The sequence below is a fragment of the Monopterus albus genome, unplaced genomic scaffold, assembly GCF_001952655.1.
Source record: "Monopterus albus unplaced genomic scaffold, M_albus_1.0 scaffold57.1, whole genome shotgun sequence".
Classification (NCBI taxonomy): domain Eukaryota; kingdom Metazoa; phylum Chordata; class Actinopteri; order Synbranchiformes; family Synbranchidae; genus Monopterus; species Monopterus albus.
The window spans coordinates 1,236,916-1,260,376 of record NW_018127937.1 but is presented as its reverse complement, the minus strand read 5'-3'; the positions used below and the strand labels follow the sequence as shown (position 1 = coordinate 1,260,376).

Below are 23,461 nucleotides of genomic sequence, written 5' to 3'. Positions count from 1 at the left end.
GGGACAAAGCTTCTGATTGGATAACCTTTCACCTAGAACTGTCAAATCGAGTTTGATGAAAGCCGGTATCTATACTGTGTTTCATTGTTATCGAAAGCAGCTTAAAACAGAAATAAGTAGATGCAGAATGAAGTGATTGAATGAAAGCAGTTTGGCAAGTGTGATATGACCCTCGTTGCACTGATGGAATTATTGCTATATTATGGAATTCATCAAAACCTTAGGAAAACATGGATGAAGTCTCAAGTTTGCAGCAGAAAACAGGAAGTACAACAAAACAAAGTTATGAAACAGGGAGAAACAGAACAAGCACCTATTGATGCTCCAAGTTTCTCTTTTTTCTAACCGAAACACTGTTTTTATTCAACAGTATATTTCCTGTTGTTTCTGATTTTTGCTGTTTTTTTGGATTGCCGTTAAGCTGCGATCAATAAACTGCTTCGTTTCCTGATCAGGTTTTTTAGGTTAGAATCCCTGCAGTGGCTCAAAGGGCATAAACCCTCCCCAGTAGGTTGTATTAACGATAACTGTGATTTAAAACCACAGCAGAAGGGACAGGAAACAGAGCAGCAGAGAGGGGGCATGACTTGGCTCTGACCGATAAAGTCAAGACGTTATACAGAATGCCTGCTTTTTTTGACAGTTTGCTTCTTCTGTTAGCTCATCCAGCAGGCATTTGCTCCTGCCCATCTCTGGCTGATCCTTTCACAGAAGCAGCTCCACCACAGTGGGAAAGGCCTGGTCCAGTGTGTGACACAGCTGATCCTCTGACATGACAGAAGCAGGGAGCACAGAGGCAGCACCCATTTGTTTTCTCAGTCAACATCACATCACAGTGTTCAATTATTAGTGCAGCCTAATGGGAGTGCTCCTGTTAAAGGTCAAACTTTGCAACTCAAACATGGCTCCAGGGTCCTAGTTTCAACGACATTACATCTTTCCACCTTGTCCTGATGTTTAAAAGCACGTCGGCGGGTGCCCAAGGCTGCTTCTGTAATTAAAACCCAACATTTTAAACTTTAAAAAGGCCATCGCTGCTGAGAGTCAGATGGATGATGCTTGATGTTAGTGGTCGGCCTGAAGCCCGGAGGAGCAGTCACAGCCGCTGACGTTGACTGGTTTGTTTGCTGCCATGTGAAAACAGTCTTTAGTTGCAGGTTTTGGAATATTTTTTATGGGTAAAGTTTGTGTATTGTTGGAGCTCTTTGGCCTTTTGCTGCATATTTAACTGTGTATGTGTGCATATCATTCCTACATTTACTGAGATGTGAGTTTGGTTTATTATTTGAACAAATAATCTAGCTCCAACCAGTCCAGGTGCTGGACTCAACCCCAACCTGTTGAAAGTGTTTTCATAAATGTTACAGCTTTTCTCTAATTGGAACAACATGTTTCATCCTAATTCAGTTTGTGTTGCTGTGCTGCCGTCTGTCTGTGACCTCTTCCAGGGGAACTCACTGATGCTTCTCTTTCACCCCTGATTGTTTGTATCTTGTTTTCCTTTGCACCACATGGTTTCATTTCCTCCTCACAGTCACTGAGATCTACGTTCTCTCACACACTAGGATGAACTGGACAACTTAAGGTTAATGAACTTTTAAAGCCTGAGAGTTATCATGCCCTAATTAGAGAGCATTCAGCTTTTCTCCTTCTGTGCCCCTCGCTTCCCCTGCAGAGTGGCTCTTTTCTCCAGGGCCAGAGAGTAGGGCAGCCAGAGCCACATCGCAGTCGGGCCCCTGTGGGAACCGTAGCCCTGCTTGGCCAGATTTATTAATATGCATAGTAACTAAGGGGAGTCTGTCCAAAGAAACCTGATCAGGAGGTGAAAGGAAGACGTTACAACCAGGGTTAGCTCAGTTTCTTAGTCTAGATTAAGTTTAAAGCCCCGGTGGCTGGCCCTAGACAGCTCCGTGCTCAGTGTCACCATGCAGCTATTTGTGCCCTGGTTGTTGCACTTGAGGAAAAGTCAACATCTACAGGAATGATCCTTTTGGGAACATGAAATACAGAACAGAGAGGTAGCTTGACCAGGAATCAGGCCTGGTGGTGGACAGTGATTTAACCCTGTCCCACCCACGCCCAGAGAGCATGTGCATGTGTGGACTGGCAAGAGTTGCCTTTATGTTTGTACCAACAATAAAGGAAACTGGAAGCAACAGAAGCATGGAGAGACTGACAGTGGAGAGAAGGTAAAGAAGACATCTGAGTGCAGCCACCACCAGTGACGTCTTTCTAAACTTTCAGCAACTTCTTCCTCATTTTTGCACCGCCCTCCTCCTCCTCCTCCTCCTCCTCCTCCAAGCTCTGTGCGTTTTACTGGTGGTGAACAAAACCAGTTCTGTGTAACAGCATCACAAATGGAATTAATGTTGCGGTAACAGAAGAACACGCAGGCCCCAGTGCAGTGGGAGCGTGGGAGCCCGGCGTGCGGTCCTGAATAAATGAAGGAGCCTTCTCCAAGAAGTGTCAGCGGGTGAGCCGACTTTAAAAAGTTTCCTTTCCTGATCTGTCTCCCTGAATTAATGATGTGCTCGTGTTTCCCCATTCTCCGCCTCCTGGTTTAACTCGGCTGGCAGCGGTCACTTTGTGTCAGCACTTGAAAAATGACTTTCATTCTTAAACACTGCCACAGTAGAAAACATAACCACAACAAAGCAGAGCAGCTCTTGGCTGTAACTTCTCAGTTCTTATTCGCTTCTCTTTGTTCCTTATAGATCAGTTAAATAACTAAGTTTTCATTTGTATGTTTAGACAGGTTGTTTGAAGGCATCTGGGCTCCATGAAGGTTTTCATGATTGTGACATTTCATTGACTGAGCAATGATGGAAATTTACAAGTGTTCATATTGGACCCAGTTGTTAGTGACAGCTCAAGGAATAGTTGTGTCAGTGTGCTGATTCATTAATAGCAGTAGCTGGTCCAGGCGGTGCTGACGATGCAGAAGTCAGAGAAAGTGCAGATCCTGAATCAGCTGTCTTCCCTGTTTGGTGGTATAACACTGTCTGAGCAGCAGAGCCGCGTTCATGATTTCGGTGAGATGTTTCTCCGTCCTCAGAGACCCCAGGCTGGGGGAGCGATCTCTAATGAGCAAGTGGCCTTTGCTCTCCCCGCTCTGTCTGTGGTGGAGAACTCATAGAATGAAGTAAGACTCTATGAGGACAAAGTCAATAAGCAGTTGGTGGAGTCACGCTGCTGGTGTACTGTGGTGTTTGCACCAGACTGCTTGCCTTTTGAATGTCAGTGTCCATTAGGACAGACGTTGTTGTTTGGCTCTGCTCACTGTCATTCACTTTATGTGACAGAACTTGAGGTTCTAATATAAACCTATAATTTATGAAAGTGCCTCTGCTATATAACGCTATGGGAATGCTTTCCTGAGTATTTTTACTTGTGAGATATTGTGTGTTATCATCACATAACAAACTTCTCTTCTTTGAGTTGCACCTTAATAATTTCATGACCTCTTAAAGAAATAACAGCAGCTTTAGTTTTGTGACCCAGATGTAACAACTGAGCATTGTCCTATGGTCACAAAACGTTTATTTTAGCAAAAAAAACGTATGTCATTACAAATAAAAATTATATCATGATCCAGAGAAACAAAACATTAGAATTACACTACTTCTCTGTCTGGTCTGAATCATTGTGTTGTTGAAATGTGATCATAATTTAAAATGATTGTGTTCATTTAATATTAAAGTTGTCAAGACTTATTTCACAGTTGTAATGTCAACAGACTAAGAATGAACGATCAGCGCCGGTCCCAAGCCCGGATGAAATGGATGGGTACGGATGGGTGCTTTGCCAGCCGCTGACGGGTGCAGCTAAAGGAAAAGGAAACCAAGTAACTAAGAGATTAGATTTGACCAGAGACATAATAAATAAATATCTGATTTATCTGTGCCTACACTTTTAAGGCTGTCTCTGTAGTTTAAAAACCATTTTTACAAAATACACAAATCACCCCCAGAAGGGAAAATAAAAGTTTGATTCAGTATGTTTGAGGTCTGAACACACACGCAGCGCTGGACCTTTGTAGCCCAGAATAAAAGTTATTTTTAGGCACAGCCACTGACTTATCTTTCACTTACTCCAGTTTTGTATGACATCTCATTACTGATAGGAAGCTTTCAGCATGTGATTCCGTCTTGTGTTTGATGTATATGCTGTCTTCTTGAGGATGTCTGCTCATCAGTATTCAGTGTTGCTTGTGCCTTTGTCCTCTTTGTACTTTGTGGCTCAGTCACGTCGCGTCATTCAGGATCAAAGCCAAAGTGTTCGTCCCGTCTCTGCCCTCCTGGATGCCCGTTTATCTCTCAAATGGTTTATCCTCCTCACATCTGTCAAAGGAGGCAGGTCGGACCTGTTCCAGCTCCCTGTGCTCCTCCTGAGGAGCCCGATCTCCCACTGTGGTCTCTCTGTGTGTGAAACTAAGCGTTAGACTCATTTCATACTGAATGTGGTCTGTGTCTTATCGCATTCTAATGAGCCATTTACCCCAGAGTTGGCCTGGATTCATACAGACATTTGTCCTGTGTTAAAATGATTCTGGGAGCTGTTGTTTCATGTAGAAGAAGAAGCTTTATTTATTGTAACATGTACAATGAAATTATGTCTGGAGCCTTAGGGCTGCCATCACAGGCATGGGGGGGAGGGGTTCAAGTCCAAGGGACACTTCAACATGTGGACTACAGGCACTGAGATTTGAACCTTCGACCTTCCGATTGGGAGACAACTGCTCTACCCACCGCACCACTGTCGCCTCCCTGTTTCATGAGACAATAGGTGAATCCCAGTTCCCTTAACTGTATCCACATTTTCCTCACTTCTGCCTTTTCCTTGTGTCTTAGTCATGCCCTAAAAGACTTCTGTGAAGAGCAAGAAATCGAGGAATCACCTTCATCTGATTCTTCATCTGAAGCATCCAATCACCAACTCATTTCCAATGAAGGGGCCATAAAAGACTTCTGTGAAGGATGCTCTCATGTGTCCTCACTCATGGCTCCTCCAGTAGCCTCCCCGCTCCACCCAGAAGTTGTTCGAGTTGAGGGAGGAGTGAGGAAAGATCAAATAAAGGAAAAAGGGATTCACCAGGTGAAATAGGATCCAGGAAGCCCAGCAGTAGGAACAGATGTATGTTTTTAAAGATTTAGACTCCAAAACACAGCGCAGTGGTTTGTGACACAGACAGGACAGTACAGCTCTGGACAGTTATCACGACAACAGCTGTTTTATTGTGACGATCTTGAGGACAACTCTAGACAGCACTCAGCGGAACAGGCCTCCACCAAGGCAGCTCTTTTTCCACATAATGCCAGCACACACTGAAAAGCAATATTCCAGTTCCTGTTTGACCCTGATAATGAAAATCTACGGCTGGAATGACTTGATATCGCTATTAGTTTGAAAGTTAATCAAGAAAACTGAGCGATTACTAAAGGCCAAATTTTTTTTCGGTACAATGCCACATCATTTTGCTGGAGCCCTTCCTCTGTTCAAATGAATGAGAAGGGCTGTGTTTTTTACGCAGGACAAATGTCTGTTTCAATTCAGCCTCAGAGACACACAGTTGGCTAAAATTATTACTGATTGAGACATAAACACACACATTAATATTCCCAAAATGCCTCACATTTAATCTGAGCAATGTGTCTAGATTGTAAACAGTTTTATTACCCAGAAAATCAGTTTTAAAAAATCGTTATTGGCAGATGAGATCAGGGCGCCGTCACAACCCCGACTTTGGTTGCCATTAGTCACCAGCTGTCAGTGTCACTGCCTCACACTCCTTGAGTGTGTCTGCGGCTGCTGAGCAGACAGAAACTCAGCCTCTTTCATTTTGTGCCACATCAATGGCTCATCCTGCATCAAGTTATACGATCTGTTATATGAACAGTATAAAAAGTAAAGCATTAGGGAACGGCCTGGCAGTAGAAGAAGGTGTAACCGAGCCAAGCTCACTCCGCCTTCTTTGAACCGCCGGACTCACAAAAGGCATCATAAACCAGCTTCAACAGACACACCTGTTTGTCCCTGTGACTGCTGGTGTCTCTCTCTCTCTCACACACACACACACACACACACACACACACACACACACTGGTTCCTTTCATATGTATGATGAAAGCCAGGGGTCTCTGAGGAACTCTTCAGCTGTTCTAGATCTGAATGTAAATGTTGAGTGTGTGTGTTGACCTCTGACCCACCATTTCTTTCACAGGTGTGAACACTGAGCCCAGAGTCAGGGAGGACATTTCTTTGTCCAATTATCCATCAGTTCTGCCTGTCGGTCGCCCTGTGCTGAAGCCCGGTAACAGGACGTCTCAGACAGGTAAGCTGACTTTCTTCTGTCCTCGAGGGTTTTAAGTTGTTTTGACAGGAAAGATAAACGATGATGTCAAAGTCAAACAGCTTGTACAAAACTTGTACACGCACACTGAAGACACTTGTCAGAGTGAAGTCAGACATGTAAACTGGCACAACCTCCTGCCAACAGCAGCACGGACAAACTTTATTCATGCTGTAGAGCACCTTTCTAAAAAGGTTAACAAAGTGTTTTACAAAGAATAAAATGCCAAGGAATTCACAATTAGTACCTTAATAACAAACCAGAGAAAAGGGGGACACTCAAAAAACATGTTATCCTTCAGACTGAAGCCACGTATACTGAACTTTCACATGCACGTCATATTCAGTAGCGTTGGAGATGCAGATCTAGCCAAGTAATAAATAAACTGGGATGTTCATTGTTACGTTGAATTTTACCTAAATCAATCTCAGCGCTAATCAGGATCAGCTCAAGAACAATGTGGTCGCTCCCTGCCCCCATGTTTGTGTATTGTATTGTCAAGTGTTTTGTTTCCTTGTGCAGACGCCTCTCCTGCTCTTCACTATCATGTTGTTATGGGTGTATGAGCGGTGTGTGTCTGTGTCTGAGTGACTTGTTATACAGGTCAAGAGTTGTTTGTTGTTTCGTCACCGCCGGGCCTCGCTGTTCACGCCGCTGCTTCAGCTTTGGTCCTGTCAACAGGACAAATCACAAAGCTGATCTCAGACCAGTGCATCTTCACTGGGACATGAGTCATTTAGGTAGCAAATTGGCTTGATTACTTTCCAGATTGCTCCAGAAGTGACTGTCGGTATTGTTGCGCCTCAGACAGTGGTGACACCACCTGAGGTCTGGAAAACTTCCTGTTCCCATTTGTCACCAGCCTGTGCTTTTGTTTAACTGCAGGATCCACAGTATCATGTTCCTATCCTTCTTTCTGTTGTCCTCCTGTGTCTGTTTTTTGGAGACAGACAGACACACATACATGGTTATTTCTATGAACAACTGTGATTTCTCAGATTATAAATCTCTGTGTTTCCTGTGTGGCTAAATCTCCTTATATGGGCGTTGATGGTCGTCCTGATGACGCAGGTCGGAGGTTGGTGTCAATCTTGGATTTGATCACAACATAGAGCATCTCATCATTAGATATGATCATTTATCACAGTAATTTACAGAAGACAATCTTGCACTAAGCCTCTAGCTCTAAGGACGGCGGTGTTGCCTGATGCAGATATGATACGCTTGTAAACGGGGTCTAATGTGGACGTTTGGCGTGACTGGGGCGGCTGGAGCTAGATGGTTAGGATCAGACATCTGTTTGGTACATGGCTACAATAAGACAGTGTTAACTGTGGGAAGTAAATGGGTCACAGGGTCACGGCTCTTTGTCAAGTCACTTGCTGTGTTGACTTAACCATCCACACAAATTCCTCCCTTACAACTACTTTAAAACAAAATTCATAATTCACTCAACAGAAAATGTTTTCATCAGCAAAATGTAAACACAGGTTGTTGTGGCATTTAAAACAATGACTGATGATGATGGTGTGTGTGTGTGTGTGTGTTTCCAGTTCAGTTTTCCTGGACTATCTTGGGTGAGAGGCTGTAAATGCCTTGACCAGTCAGGTCTGTTGGGATCCCCTCTTTGTCATTTAAGGCCCTGTGTTCGAGGAGAAACCAAGGCAGCAGAGCAGTTTGTGATGTGCACAGGGCTTCACTTTGTTAAACGTGCACACCAAGCTCTTCTCTAATTCTCTTATGCTCCATCAATGGCATTTACAGTGAGTCGTTAAAGCTATATTTTGAATTTCCACTGACTGGGGATGTGAGTTAATCCTGTCTCTGTGTGTGTGTGTGTGTGTGTGTGTGTGTGTGTGTGTGTGTGTGTGTAATTGTCATATTTAGCCACTTGTGCTGCTGCAGTAATTAGATTTGTCCTGACGTGTGAGGCTGTTTACTGACCCTGCAGTGTCGAACAGTAACGGCCTCGCACTCCATCATCAGCCAACACGCTTAAAGCTCAATTTGTTTTCATTATAATCAGCAGAAAACACTGTCAAAACTAATTTTCTGAGGAGAGCGCACAGCCAGCGCTCTCTGCTGACCCTAGTGTTTTCTGTGCTGGGGGTGGCGAGGCGATACATTGTGCCGAGCTGTGATTAAAAATGCATCTGAAACCTGACGAAGCCATCTGAAACCTGCCTGCCATGCAGCAGATACAGTGCTTTGCTGCGCCAGGCTGCTCAAGCTGGCAACCAGGCGCTGGAGGGGGAGCCAAGATTTTCTCAGTTTGCTCATACAAATGCATGTTTGTCTCATCAGGCTCCTTTCTCGGCCTCTAGCTTGTCATTTGTGTCTGCACTGTATCTACTCTGTGACTGAGCTTTCTCTTCGTTTCTGCTCAGGAAGGTAACTGCAGGCTGTGAGGCGCTGTAGGTCTGTTTGTGTACTGAAAAGAGCACAGTACTGGCCCATAACAATTGTCATCTACAATACATACATGCTCGTCTCCTACTCAGGTTGTCTTTTTGGGCCAGTTCTAATCAGACTTTTTACTTAAGGAGGGCTTTTCTCAGGCCTGTTCCTTTTTGAAGGCTGCGATTATCATTGATGTTGGTTTTTCTGGCTTCTCTGACACCTGAATCCACACCTACCACACCTGTTTTCATTTCCCTCATCAGCCTCAGAATATTTCTGCTGCATAGCTTCCTCGTGTCTTCTGTCAGTTTGTCTGTTCTGTGTTGACCTGGTTGGATTCTTTCCTGTTTTGGCCCTTCTGCTCAGTTTTCTGGCTTTTGACAGTTTGTCTGGTTTCTGGGACTATAGTCTGTGCTAGTTTCTGACCTCTGCTTGGATTCTGTCTTCACCACCTGTCTTTGCTGCTTGGTTCTCTTTGCCTGTACTCTGAGTGGTGTGCACATGTTTTTTTTGTGTTGTTACTAATGAACTGTTTGACTTCATCTGTCAACTTGTCTACCTTGCTTTCTGTTCATGAGATTTTCCTGTATGGAACTGTGACCTCACATTGCAGCTATGTTGTTATTGGCACATCGTATAAAACAGAACTGCCACTACAGAAATACAACATGTTCATTGGGTGGTTGTCCCTCCAGCCAGTTTATACACATGTTCAATTTGTGCATAAAAATTGAGCAAAGAAGCTGGAAATTAAAAAAAAAAAGCAAAATGTGACAGATCGTGATGTAAAGGAGTCATGTGACTTAAACATATACTGACGAGAAGATAAATGGCTGCAGGTCCAAACAGCTCTGTGTGGAGTGATGAGGACACTGTAACATTACATGAATGAATAATAAAACAAATAGAAATGTCTCTTCCCCCTGACCTCTACTTTCCCCCTCAGTGTCCTCTAAGAAAAAGTTAAACTCACTAAATGTCATTGACATTTTCTGACTGGGGAACATGAAAAATTAAAAACAGCCAAAACTCATGCATTTGCAAGAGACCAGAAGCAGAAAATATTTTTATGATCTAAAGCAGTGACAGTAAAGCTTAGAGGAGCTACTTTCTAGAGCTGCCGTGTTGCACCAAGATCCACTGCACATGGACAAATCCATCAGAGGAGATTCAGGGAAGCAGATTCCTGCCCCCTCAGTACAGTAAACCTGCCAGCTGAAAGCCAGTCCAGGTCCTGTCAGCCCTGCATTCAGCGAAATGCAGGGAATCAGTCATTTGAAGTGGATGCGGCTGGTGCAGATAAATTTCTCCACTAGAACCATTAAATCACAGCCCTTCATTTCCCAGCAACTCCTGGATCCATCAGACAAAATGAAATGAAGATGTACCAGACCCTAGATGTTCAGCCCCGGTCCCTGCAGCGCTGCCGCCTGTGGCCCTGCTCGGGTTGGTTTCCAGGCTCTCACTCCACAGTAGATTAGACCCTCTCTCCAAAAGGGGCTCATCATTCAGATTAACAGTTGATGTTGCTCTAGTGCTGGATGTCAGTGCGCTGGAAATTGATGAGTATGAACAAGCCCCCCAGACCAGACTCAGATCTGGATCTGACAGTAAACCCACCTTTGCCAGCAGCTTAGTTCTTAGTACTTTTGTTGTGTTGAGTAATGCTGGACTGCTGGTAGCTTCAGTTCACTAATACTATGTGAGTTAGCACTGCTAATGTTTGCTGTGTGAACTGATGTTAAATCGCAGGTAGCTTAGCTCTGCTAGTGTTTTAGCTTTTTGTTTTGTATGATGATGATGGAAACTTTCACACTGCCTGTTGTCATTTCTTCCACTCCTGGTTGTTGGCTGCTGGCTATGCTGAACATTAAAATAGGCTAACATATGCAGTTTTGTCTTTGGAACCTGGTCAGCTTCTTTTCTCATGCCAATTTTCTGCTGCGACTGCTGATTCCTGTGCATTAACACACGACTGTTAGATGACAGGCAGTTTCTGAGCAAAGTTTTCAGAGATGCCTTTCTGACTTTCTCGCTTGCTTTTTTGAAAGGACCCTTTCATTTTGCAGCTCAGACGTCTCAAAAAGGCGGTTATTGTAATGGATCTGGTGCAGCTTTGGTGTATTAGGTCGCCATCATCATGCTGCCTCATATTTATTAAGGTTTCTCACGTCCTGTCGGTCCGATTCTTCATGTCTCAACAGTGTTTTAATAAAAACTTTGTATTTTCAATAAAAGTCTTTGAGAGGCAGAATCATATGTGATTAAGGTAACATACTGTAGTTAGCTGGTTTCCACCTTGAGCCAGCGACGATGCAGGAAAAACCCAGTGTAAACTGTATTTTTCTAAATGAGCCTAGTTTTTCGTTAGAGGAACGGCTGGTTAATCATAATATTTAGATGGATGTCAGCTGAGTCTCTACATTCATCTGTCGGATTTAAAAGAAAACAACCCTGTAATTATCCAAAGGCAACGGAACGAGCTCATGCATTCATTATTTTTCTTTTATGTGCAGGAGATAATAATCACAGGCAGACACATTAAAAACTCTCTCTCGCTACTTAGAGATAGTGGCTGGAGCTTTGTTTTAGCATGCTGACATTCTCACTGGGCACACGCGTTGGTTTTTCTTGTGTGCACCTGTTTGCTATCAGGAGACCGAGATGACTCGGTGAGCTGGGCTGAGCTGTGCACTGTGGGGCAACAGTGTTATTTCTGTGTTTGACCGGCTCAGAACAGGCTATTTTCATCATTAACAGCTGATGTAGCTTCATGTTCAGAAGAGTGCCAGCTCTTTTCATGGATGATGACAATGCGACTGGTGTGGTTTTATGCCTCCGTGTATTCTAGTTTTTTGGTGTTGATCAGAGCAAGCATCTGTTTTTTGAAGCTATTGTAACATCATGTACAGCCAATTGGTTATTGAAGATGCTGTACAGTTTGGTGGTCACTCTGCGGCTTCCTGAGAAATAGCCGTCACCTTTGATTCCAACTTCACTGTCTAAGTTCACATTCCTCTGATTGTGTTTCAGAGTTTAAACAGCCTCTGCAGAGCCTGTGCTCAGACACTTTTCCCTTTTCTCATTGACTCTGCAGTCAGTGTTAGCTGATCTGTGTCTTGACACATAGTTTCTGATTAGTGGGACCTGGCAGGGTCCCAGCTTGGCTCCACAGCTCATTCCCTCTGCCACAGTTGTTCTAAAGCAGGGCAGCAGCGAGCTAATTGGAGCTGAGCTAATTTCAGCAACTAGTGCTAGTTTGGCCTTTCATCATAAACTGGATTGAATGTCTGTCGGTGTCTTGGGTAGACCCTGTTTTTAAAAGGGCTGGATCCTGTAAGGACTTGGCTGGGTCAGGACCTCCTGGTGTCCCACTCAGATGCCACGATGCAAAGGAAACATATCTGTTATACTGTATACCCAAACCTCTGGATGATGCAATGACCAGATGAGATTGACCAGCCTCAAGGTCAGTATTAGTTTAGCTCAGGGCTTTATGAATTGACTGTGTACATATACACAGACAGAGAGAGATCAGTCACAGACATAAACACTTATATTTATTTTTTTAATGATACAGAATGATGACACCCTTGTTAGTGATGTAGGGTTTTAATTATTCCTGCTCAACTGATTTGCACTTGTACCTAACAATAGAGATGTGTCATGTTTAATAGTTTTGCATTTGCCAAGGAAAATTAATCCTTGGTCCAGAACCAGGAAAATGTGTTAACAATTTAGTCTATATTGTCAGTTTTACATAATTTTACAGTACATTCAAGGAAAAAGTGTTGCTCATGTAATCAGTGTAAACAAAAATGTAAGTTCCCAGGATGCTGAGACAGAGTTTATGCAGCATTGGGATTTATCTGGAGTAAATAATCACCTTGAATCAAGGGATCAGTATCAGTATCCAGCCCTAGAATACATGGGCCTATTGTAGTTACAGTCTGACTGACTGAAGCCACGTTTTCTTCTGCAGTCTATCTTGAATTTCACTGACCTCTGAACTCTTTTCCTCCTTTCGTGGCCTGTTCAGAACCAATTCATTGAACCCGTCCAAGCTGCTGGTTGTTGTCTGTGTTTGTTTTGGTACGAGAGCACATGACAGTTCTCTAGACTCGTCCACTGGGTTACTGTGTTGTCTAGTTTACTCAGTCATAAGGTTTAAGCTCCTTCCTTACTGTCAGAGACTAAAACTGTGCACACTGGTGGAAACTGTATGATTTGTCTTCAGCTTTGTCCCAAGCTTTAGGCTAAACCTGTTCTGCTCTGGTTCTATCTGTGTTCTGGACACACACACACATGAAATTGGCACTTTTCTTCTGACTCTGAGCATGAGGGAATCTTCACTAAAATCTATGACTCTTTCTAAATGTTATCAGGATTACGAGCAGCAGAGTCACGACTCCTGCGGTTGATCCGTTCAGTCACGGCTGATTCTGAGAGTCGATGTCAGATCAGATCCGGAATGCTAAGCACCTGGAACATGGTGAGTCGACGTCCAAATCCCGGCTGCCTCCTTGGGCTGTGTGTGGATATCTAGGGTTGATGTGTTTATCTAATGATCTGTGTGGATGTAGTAACAAGTGAAAGACGTCTAAAGCAAACAAGTGGATAAAGAGCCCTTCACCTGTGTCCACTCCTCCTGTCTGATCTGTCATTGCCATGTTACAGTTCTTTTTATACCCTGATACACCGATTTTCCTTTTCTTATTTTATGTTACCAAGTGCGAATAGAACACGTGCCACCACTCTGAAAAGAGTGGTGGCACCTGTCACCATTTCTGTCTGGAAATACATTGCAATTAATTAATTTTGAAATAATAAAACACAGCAATTTTCTTACACACCTGATTTTAACATGTGGTCTGTTAGCATCGGGAACAGCTGCTGTAAACACACACAGAACGTACTGCGGTCAAAATGCAGCTGTACGGCCCCTATCTGTCAGAGCTTTGCAGCATGCTCTTTGACCTGATCGTCATATGAAGCTGAACAGAACTGAATGAGAGAGAAGTGAGACAGAGACGTACGTCACTGTGCTCTCAGGCATTTCAGCTGACTGCTTGACTGTTTGAAGCCAGGCAGGATGCCTCCTCTTGCTTCTCTGTCATGTCTCAGCAAGCATGTTTTTTGTTTTTGCACCGTTTTCTTTACGCCACCAACATCTTCGTCCATCCCTCTCTCTTCTGTAGTAAGGTAGAAATGCACTGTTCCCCTTCTGGGAGCTGAGGCCCTTTGGAGTGAAAGACATTTCCTCTACAGCTGAGCTATTAGGACATGCCATCTTAATGCTAGAACTGTGTGTGTCTCTCTGTGTGTACCTCTGTTGAAGCTCCCTATGACCTTACCAAGCGCTGCTTTTATATCTCGTCCCCATGTCGGCCCAGCTCCTCCTGTGCCTTTCCCAGTGCTGCACACAGACTTAACGGCACCCCAGAGGAGGATAAACCGCATTTCACTCATTAGAGCATCGGATAAGATAAATCGCCCAGGAGTGTGTTTGTGGGTGTGTGAGCTCACCCTCCCCAAATGGACGCCTGCGAGGAGCCGCATCACAGAGGCCCAATTTGACACAAATCCACAGAGCTTTGCATCAAAGCCAAAGTCATTTCCAAGCAGTCCCCCTTCAGAGTCACCATAAATGGGAATGCAGCTCTGGGGTTTCTAGAGCCGGCCTTGGCAGCAGGGGGGGCTTGGGCTGGGATTGGCCTGGGCCCCTCCCTTTCTGTTTCTCTCCTTCGATGTCGATGAACGTCACAGACGATGAATCATCTGGCGACCTTCTCTTGGCCTCCGTCATATAATCACCAAAACCTAACTGCTGCTCATTATTTCCAGAGGGAGAGCCGGAGCGTCTCTTGTTTTCCAGCAGGTGGTTTGATACAGATGAGGTGGGGGTTAATGGATAGTCAGGTACATGAGACATCCCCTACAGTCACAATATTAAGTGAAGACACATATGGAGAGAGACATATATATGTTTGTGTATGTGTGTGCAGGAAGTGCCACATCTCACAGCACTGAAGCAGAACTCAGTGGAGTCTAATGCTGCGGCTCCTCTGTTTTCGTTATATTGAGTTTGCGATGCTCAGTCATCGCTTGGTTTTCTCATTATAGAGGAAAAATCAGCTGTTAATCACATAGTGGGTGTTTGTAATTAAATGAGAGCCACTACTAATAAGCTGTGTCTGTGGCTCAGAGTATTTGCAGACTGTTTATGAAAGGACATTTAAATGTGATGAAAAGCACCTTTGTGTGTCAGAAAATCAAAGCGTAGTTTCTGGATATCTTAATATTTAATGGAAATAACACTGGCTTTGTTCTGCAGATGCTATTATCAGGATGGTTCGGACCGGGATGTTCTGGGTACTTTGTACCAGGAAAGCAGTGTGGACTGATTCAGCTCTGGACCAAAATAGACGAGTCTAAGCTTTCTGTAATGTCAGTGCAGCTTGGTGTCTCTCTCTCCCCCGAGGCTGATTTACAGGCTGTTTAAAGCGTCGTGGCCTGTGAGTGTGTGAACAAGCCTGGTTCCAGTGAGCGAGGTGTTCTATCAAAATCCAAATATGTCTCTCATCACTGAGCATGTAATTATTTTGGTGGCCCTCTTAACTTTCTTCCAGAACCATAAAAAAGCTTAAAGAGAAACCACAGAGCCTGTCAAACCAGCTATGATGTCGCCACTGCCATTTTCTCTCCTGTGACCTCAACATCAACAAAACTATGACTTTCTAGAGTGTTTCTGTGCAGAAGTGGAAGCTCACAAGGAGCATTTACAGTTTTCTGCTGGGGATGATGAGGCCCTGTCATGTGTTCCCTCTTTGTGTGTGAGCAATGATGCCAGTGTCACAGCGACCGACTTATCATCACTTCAGGGAAGTCAACTCAAAACAACCCCATTAAAATGAGCAGACCACAGACATGTTCAGACCAGGTCCGTTCGGTACAGGGACAGTAGCTGTGACTGGATGGTCTAGAATTACAGACAAGAGCAGGCTGTGAAAGATCCAGTCTTGTTCCAGTGTCTCTCACTTTGAAATGTGCTTTACCGTTACGAGAAAGATTACCCACCCACGAGCAGCAGTCTGATCAGGGGCCGTAAACCTTAGTCAGACATGACAGCATTGAGAAATTCGGCTATTATAACAGTGAAGCCCGACAACAGCAACTCCTCTGTGTTCATGTTCATTCAGATAATTGAGTGGAGCAATTCAGAGGTGATCTATTCAAACTGTCTTTCATGCACTCTGTTTTCTTTGTCTCCTGCTTCACTCTGACTCACTAACCTTGGTCCTTTGACTGTTCCTAAGCCAAGATCCAATCAAATAACAACTGTCTGTCCTTGCAGAAAAATTGGATTTCAGTCACATTGCTCTCAAGCCAGAACTGACTTACAGGTGATCAGACACACATTGTAATGAGCACTGTGGCGTCAAGAGGTAATTCATTAGAACCCATGCAGAGCAAGAAGACCAGTAGTGGAGGACAGTAGACACTGTCAAGGACTTCCTTGGGAACTACTCACATTTTCAACAATTCATTCTCTTACCATCAAGTATGGCGTCACAGAGTTGCGTGGCTGCACACTCCTTGTTAATGATTGGTAATAAAGCCATGTACTCAGCACATTTTACAGTGGAAAACTAGATTTCAGTGGTCAGTGCTCTCTGGTGTACAGACTGTCATACTGTTTCCCCTCTAGCGATTCGGAGAGAACTACTACAATCAATGTGATGTCCGTTAAAATCAATTGAAACTTGTACGCCATCTGCAGAGGCCTGTACCCTGTGGAACCGTAAACGAGCCTTTGCGGTGCCATAAGGAGGTCGAGGTGGATGGCCGTGCATACAGAGTGCATGATTTGACACTGTAATTTGCGTCCTGCCTCAAGACAACGTTCACAGCCTCCTCATCAAAGAGATGCAAAGCACCAAGGACTCAGAAAACACTGTCCCTGCTTAGAGCTGCAGGTTTTATAACCATAGTAGCACTTAATAATCTTGTATGAGCTTTTGAGATCAAAACACCATTTTCCTTTCACAACCAACAGCTTTTTCCTTCCACTTAACTCTGCCTGGTATAAAGTGAAAATTATGTCAGAAACACACAGGTAAAACCACACAGTTCAATTAAAAAATGCATGCTACTAGTTTATTTTTCAATAAAACGCTATAAAAACTGCAAACATAAGCCTTCAAAGAATGGCTAACAAAGAGCAAGCAAAACCTTATACTGAACTAAGATAGGTGAGTTAGCGAGAGAGGCCCTGAACCATAAAGAGCCGCATCAGAGCTGATCCAGGAACATTTTAACGAACTATACGAAGCTGTACGGTAAGAAGCTCCACTTTGTAGCACCGCTGCACATTCAGAGCTGTTTCTGTTGCTCCATCTGCAGCTGAGTGAAGGCATGTTCACATTTTAGTGGAAAAAACAGGGGTCTTGTGCTGCATGTTCCTCACAGTGAATTCCAAGATTCATGAATATTCAAATATATGCAAATAGACCCAGCCATCTCACACTGCCCACCAGCACTGCTCCTCCCAGGTAGACCAGTAAATTCACTGTTCGTATTCGTTTGAGCCTCGTTCAGACCAAGACCCTGACCAGGAATCTGTTGTTCACCAAACCTGGTGATTGGCAGACACCTGGTAGGTGTGTGGTTTGCATCTTGTTTTTGGATCACATTAGCTGTTAGATTGTAAATGGTGGCTAGCATTGCCACAGTGGGTGTACATTGTTATTGCATACTGTTAACTCAGTAAGAGAGCCCTAAGCAAAGTACAGGTGTATTTACAGTCTGGCTGGGAGTTTGGCAGGGCGTCAGTATCTCTTTATTTTCCCAGTTGATCCAAAATGTAATACAGAACCAGGAGACTGGGTTGGCAGCAGGCTAACTGTTAGCACTCAGCCAGACATATTACTCCAACAACAGTACGTGTCTCATACAAACTAATGGTAAACAGTAAATAAATAAGGAGTGGAAAGAAGTGCCAGGGTCAGGTTTACATCCAAAAAACAGTTCAGCAGTTTGCTGCCAACAGATAAAGCTTTTGCTCCCACTCCTGGTCACTGAAACTTTGTGGCTGTTCGGAGACCAGAGGCTTCCTGACCTCTGCGTGGTGAACCACGATTGGCTGTCAGGATTGTAGACCTCATAGATTTAGTTTGTCTGTCCATGTTTGAGCCTCCGACTTCTGGGAAACAAACAGAGGAATGTGAAAACAGCCTGGAGTGACAGATCTGCACATGCACCTGTCAGTACAGTGGAGGGCAGATCTTTATGGGGTATAACAATAAGAAAAGACACATTTTTGAGTGGAAGGTCTTTAATCAACCTTTAAGTAGATCAAATCTGATCTTGGTATCAGCAGTTACTGAGGACTGACATCAGGATTAGGGCCAAGCTGACCAGGACTTCCCTCTAGCTGCTAGGTGTGAGGCACTGTTACAAAGAAGTCACACATGTACGGTGAATGGTCAGTTCTTCTGGTAAACACAGTAATGGTGATAATTCTTTTGAAGCATGTGCTGTGCCACTCAGGTTTGCTCTGGGCAGCACTGCAGGACTAATGAGAATTAAGATGACTTCCTCCCTTCACTGGCAGCTGACGGCCGCTTCATTTACGCTTCATTAAAACATCTCTCACAGGATAAATGGCTGCGGCGGAGGGAAGGAGGAGGACGATCCACAGGTAGAGATGTGTTCATACTGACTCTGCAGACATCCCCTCCGTCCCCCTTGGCGAAGCCTCGCTGGTCTGAAACATTAAATCAAACTGCTGTGGAGCGTGTGTGTCAGTCTGCTGCTCACCCATCCCTGTGACTTCTTTACTGTTGTTCAGTGTCTGTTCCACTCTGTCTGTCTGTGGTTGTTACAGTCTGGTGGGGTCTGTGCTGTATGTCCTCGTTAAACCAGCAGCTGTCGGTGGTCAGCGAAAGAATAAATGAAAGCTGGCTAAAGCTTCTCTTGTTGTTCTCTGAGGTATCATTCTCACCGTGAACGTGTAAGGACTGCTGAGCTTTTTCAGAGGTCCTCTCTGGTTATTAATTATACTGTACATACACTCAGTTGTCAGTTTATGAGGTACGTCTACCTGTACCTAAGTCAGTCTAAATCAATCAGTCAATCATAATGTTTATTGCCAAGTATGTTAAAAATACAAGGAATCTGACTCCACCTCAGTGGCCCCCAGTGTGCACCAAATAAACCAGAATAACAAAAGACAAGAAGACAAAGGTGATCATGTTCAGTTTAAGTCTCAGACTGTTCAAACTTTCAGGCGGTGTTGATTCAGCTTTGTGATCATTTTATAGACTGGAGTTCGTTGAGTTTGCACTGTGTTACACTGTTTCTGTTATTTGGTCCTCCTTATCTACTGTACGAGTTGTGGCTGTTCATGATGTCACAGGTCCAAGAAGGTTGGGTTAAGCAAGTCTAAATGTAAGTTGTAAAAACTGTGTGCACCCAACATATTTCTGCATTAATGGCAGAAACCTTTGTTGTCTAACCAAGTCCTGAAACACGGGCACACAGGACAGACGGAGATGTTCATGAGTAGCAGAAGGCAAGTCTGGGTCAGATCTCAAGTCTCTGATGTTTCCAGCTGAATCTGTCCGTTTCCAGAAAAGCTCAATTCTACGAACCTGCAGATATATATAAAGTGAATCTGAGCACAGATAGTGTAACATCCAGGACAAACTGGAGGAAGTGCCAAGCTTTTAGATACATTTCTTAGCAGCCCTGTGATATGAAACAACATGTGACAGTTATCACACATGCTAACAGGTTTAACCGTGAGTCCGCAGCTCCATGAGGGGGACATCTGAGTCGCTGGGCACATCAACGCTTCTGCCTGCGATGACTGTCACCAGTATGTACTACTACACAAGCCATACCGTAGTCAGACCCCAGTAGCAGGACTTCCAGCCTGGTCCCTCGAACCACAGTTTGAAATCAACAATGTGATACCTCAGTCTACTGAAACCTGAATAAATACATGCCCTAACGTCTCTGAATTCAGCTGATCTGACAGAAACAAGGAGCGCCTTCTCTGTCTGGAGCTGGAGAACAATCATTACCATTCCTCTCACTGTTTGTCCCTCCCCAGTTCCTGCCAAACTTTTCCTCCTTCTGAAACGTGATTACACTTGTGTCCTTCATGAAAACAGAAACCACTGAATAACTCAGCTTTTGATCTTTAAAACATCAAATCGGTGTTGTCAGGGTGAAATCACTGCAGCTCCTGTTGCTGTTCTGAAGCTTTCTGTGCTACCGTGTTTGATACCTTCCTCTGGTCTTTCTTCTCTTCAAGGTGATGCAGGCAACAGCCAGTCCTCCTCACATTCTTTTATTTTGGAGGAAATAAAATAAATATGACAGGAGAGAAGTTATCAAGAGCTGCAGCACAGAGCGTCGGCCGAATCCATGTTCTTCTTTGCTGATATATTTCTGTTCTTCTGTCTAGTTCTACAAACTGATGAATGTGTTTGTTGAAAAAAACATCATGGGCTCATTTTAATATATATTAAAATACAGTATCTTCAGGATTCTGTGGTTGATGATGAGTTGTCTGCTGCTGCGAGCTTCATTACAGAGAAATAATCTGCAATGATGAACAGTGTCAACGTTTCTAATGCTAAAACAAAGCTCAGACAAACTGCAAGCTGACAACGCTTTGCTATCTTCTTGTAGCCTTCTCCTGCATTGTGGGCATCAATAACTTTCATTTTCAGGGTCTTACACAGCTGCTTAGAGGAACCCATGGTTGCTGGGTGTCCACAAGTGTGTGCACAAGGTTTGAAGAGTCAAAGTATTTGTACAGCTTTGAAATTGGCATTTACCAATGACAGCTGTTGCTGTGCATCAGATCTAACGAGCTGATTAAGGTCTGATACCTTGTGAGAGACTTTGAGACTCTGGAACTCTTAGGGTGCCCAAACTTTTGCACCATGCCATAATCATGTTTTTATTTTTTATTTTTGTTCAATTTATGGCATAAGAAGTAACTATGCATCACTGTTTGCAGAAAATATTGTGCATTTTTTCCATTTCCAAGAGAAACTGTGTTAACATCTGTTCAAATAAAAAATCACCAAAATCTGTTATTTATCAAGGGGTGCCTAAACTTTTGCATAAGACTGTATGTCTCCAGGATTACATCGTGTCTGCCGGTGATTTAAAAAATGCACCATCATTAATGATGAAAGTGTAATCTGACTTTAGGAGGTTACCACTGACAACATTTGAATGCAAAGAAATTCAGTCTCGATCTGGTGTATTTGAGGGGTGTGTAGGGAGATTAGTGCTCAGATTGGAAAGGCTCACACAGCTCTGATGAATTCAAGAATACGTGCCAATATGCTCAGTAAATTTCAAGGCAACCTCCCTGCTCCAATAGGTGATCCTGTAACTTATGAACCTGTGGACAAAGGTGGTGTTTTGGCCAGATATGGGCTCAGACAGTCCTGTAAAATATGATGCTATACACTGTTTGTGCCAGCAGGTTATTAAGACAAACTGCTACATGTTATAGTTTGGTGACGTCTAGCAACCATATTAATTATGAGAAGAGGAACCAACCTGAGGTGGTTTATAGAGGCACAAAGTGTGCTTTAGCAGGAGGCTGAGGTGGAGAACTAGGTACACAAACCACAGGACGGGTGGGTTCAATTTCAGTGTGTGGCTTTTTCAGAAGTTTTGTTCTTGAACATAACATTCATTCTGAAACATGACTAAATAATTTTTGTACCTAAACCTAACCAAGCACTTTGTGTGGCAAAACATTATGGAACCATGGTGGCTTCACAATCATAATGGCATATGTATGGCAGTTTCTCGTTAAAACTTGCCTGAGTATCGAACTTCGTCTGAGTTTGGGTCCTCCCTCTGCTAAACAAAACCAAAACAGACATTAAAAATTTTTTTAAATCATCACTGCATTCTTACAGACAGCTGTAGCAGTGGTTCCATGTGGATACCTGGCATTGTATAGCTCTGAATGTTTCTGAATAGTTCAGTATACTGTGTTTCAAATCCAAAATCTGTATTTGTGAATTTAAAAATAAATCAGACAAACATACATTAATCAGTTTTTGTTCCAACAGAAAAATAGATTTTTTTTCTTGGCTCTTTAGTGAAGATGTAGAGAATGAGCTGGTTTTTATTATGAAAATGAAACTTGTCAGCGCTGTTTGGAGGTGCTGTTTTTGATGTCAGGTATTCTGGACATATTTTTACTGGTGCTGATACTTATTAGTGAAAATACTTTGATACCAGTGTTTGTTATTAGCCGTGCAGACACGGTTATCCGTCTGTGGTTTTACAGTGTTGAACTAATTAAAATTTTGAACTAATGGTGGTGACACAAAAGTTGAGAGATTGCCAAAAGGGTTGGTTCCACTGAAAATAAAAAAATGCCGCCCTCATAGTGATGGCAGAGGAAAAGAGATCTATCCTCAGGAGAGCATCAGCAACTGTGCCACATCTTCTGGCAGTGCATCAAAGAGTTGTTGAGATATTTGAGTCTGGACCAAAGTGGTGGCCTGACCTCCATTTCCAGAGCTGAGTCCTAACATGGCCAAAAAGTGAAACCCTTTGCCTAATGCACCGATTTACAACAGGAACCCAAGGAAGTCCGTTTATGAGTTCCCCTCCCGCAGACCAGAGTGTTGGTCAAAGAGAAACTGACATTGGAGCTGAAGATCAACAGAATCATGAGGCGTCATCCTCTGAGGATTATCCGTGGAACATCCTGTTGGTGTGTGACTGTTCCAGATATTTTCCTCTGACCCAAGCAGTAGAGTGTTTTAATGTAGTAAACACAGTAGATCTTTTTATTCAGATGAAGATAATCAGCATATTCATCTTGTCACATTTACATTTTGGTAAATGCCTTTTTGTTCTGTTTTTATCCTGTTCACTTTCACTGGGAGGGGGCTGACTGCGCTTTCAGGGGAAAACAACCTCTGTCCAGCATATCTGCTGCTTCGCCTTCCCAGAATCCTATTTGGCACTGAATTATTATTAAACCAACTGGTACTTTGGGTGAGAAACTGAGTAAATTTCAACTGCTTTTTGGAAAAGCACCGTTCTTTCAAGCCTACACACACAGATGAACTCTCCACCTGAGAAAGTTTCCAAATGTGTTGTGTAGCAGAGCGCTCATGCAGAAGGTTGCGCCGGTCGACCTCGTCCTTCTGTCCGCCCTCCGGTTCACCAAGCCAAGCCCAGCGGAGGCCAGTACGCTTACATAAGTCGACACAAAGCACTCAGTGCCCATTTTAAATCCCACCTCGCTGCCCTCTCTCCCTTTTAGTTTTACAACTGCCTGGGTGCCTCTCAGAAACTTGGTCTGTATGTTTTATGTGCTGCCTAGTTGAACTGAACCGTGCTCAGGTCCTGGAGGTGCTCTAAACGGCTACACCCAGATGTGTTGTTCGTGTCTTTGTCCTGCACATAAAGATCAAAATGGGCCCCCTATGAAAAGATAAGACGGTGCAGCAGTGTGGCTCAGACTCCTCGGGCTTTACAAGCTCGAGCCCTGTCACCATGGAGATGCTTCTCTGGAAACCTTTCACATTGCTTTGAATGGGCTCTCTGCCTGTTAAACACTTACGCATCACTTGATACTGAGGCTTAAAAAGCAGTTCTCAAAAGCCACACATCACAGCTATATGCATGACAGCGGGTTATGTGTCCGTGCAG

At 43.7% G+C, this 23,461-nt stretch overlaps 1 protein-coding gene across 1 annotated transcript in view; it reads left to right on the top strand.

Moving 5' to 3' along the window:
• Positions 1–23,461, top strand: part of large2 (LARGE xylosyl- and glucuronyltransferase 2) — a 163,424-nt gene that overhangs the window by 38,360 nt on the left and 101,603 nt on the right. Inside the window, exon 3 of the mRNA XM_020602643.1 lies at positions 6,221–6,331. The gene's annotated coding sequence lies outside the window, so the exon portion shown is untranslated. The remainder of the gene's footprint in view (positions 1–6,220; positions 6,332–23,461) is intronic.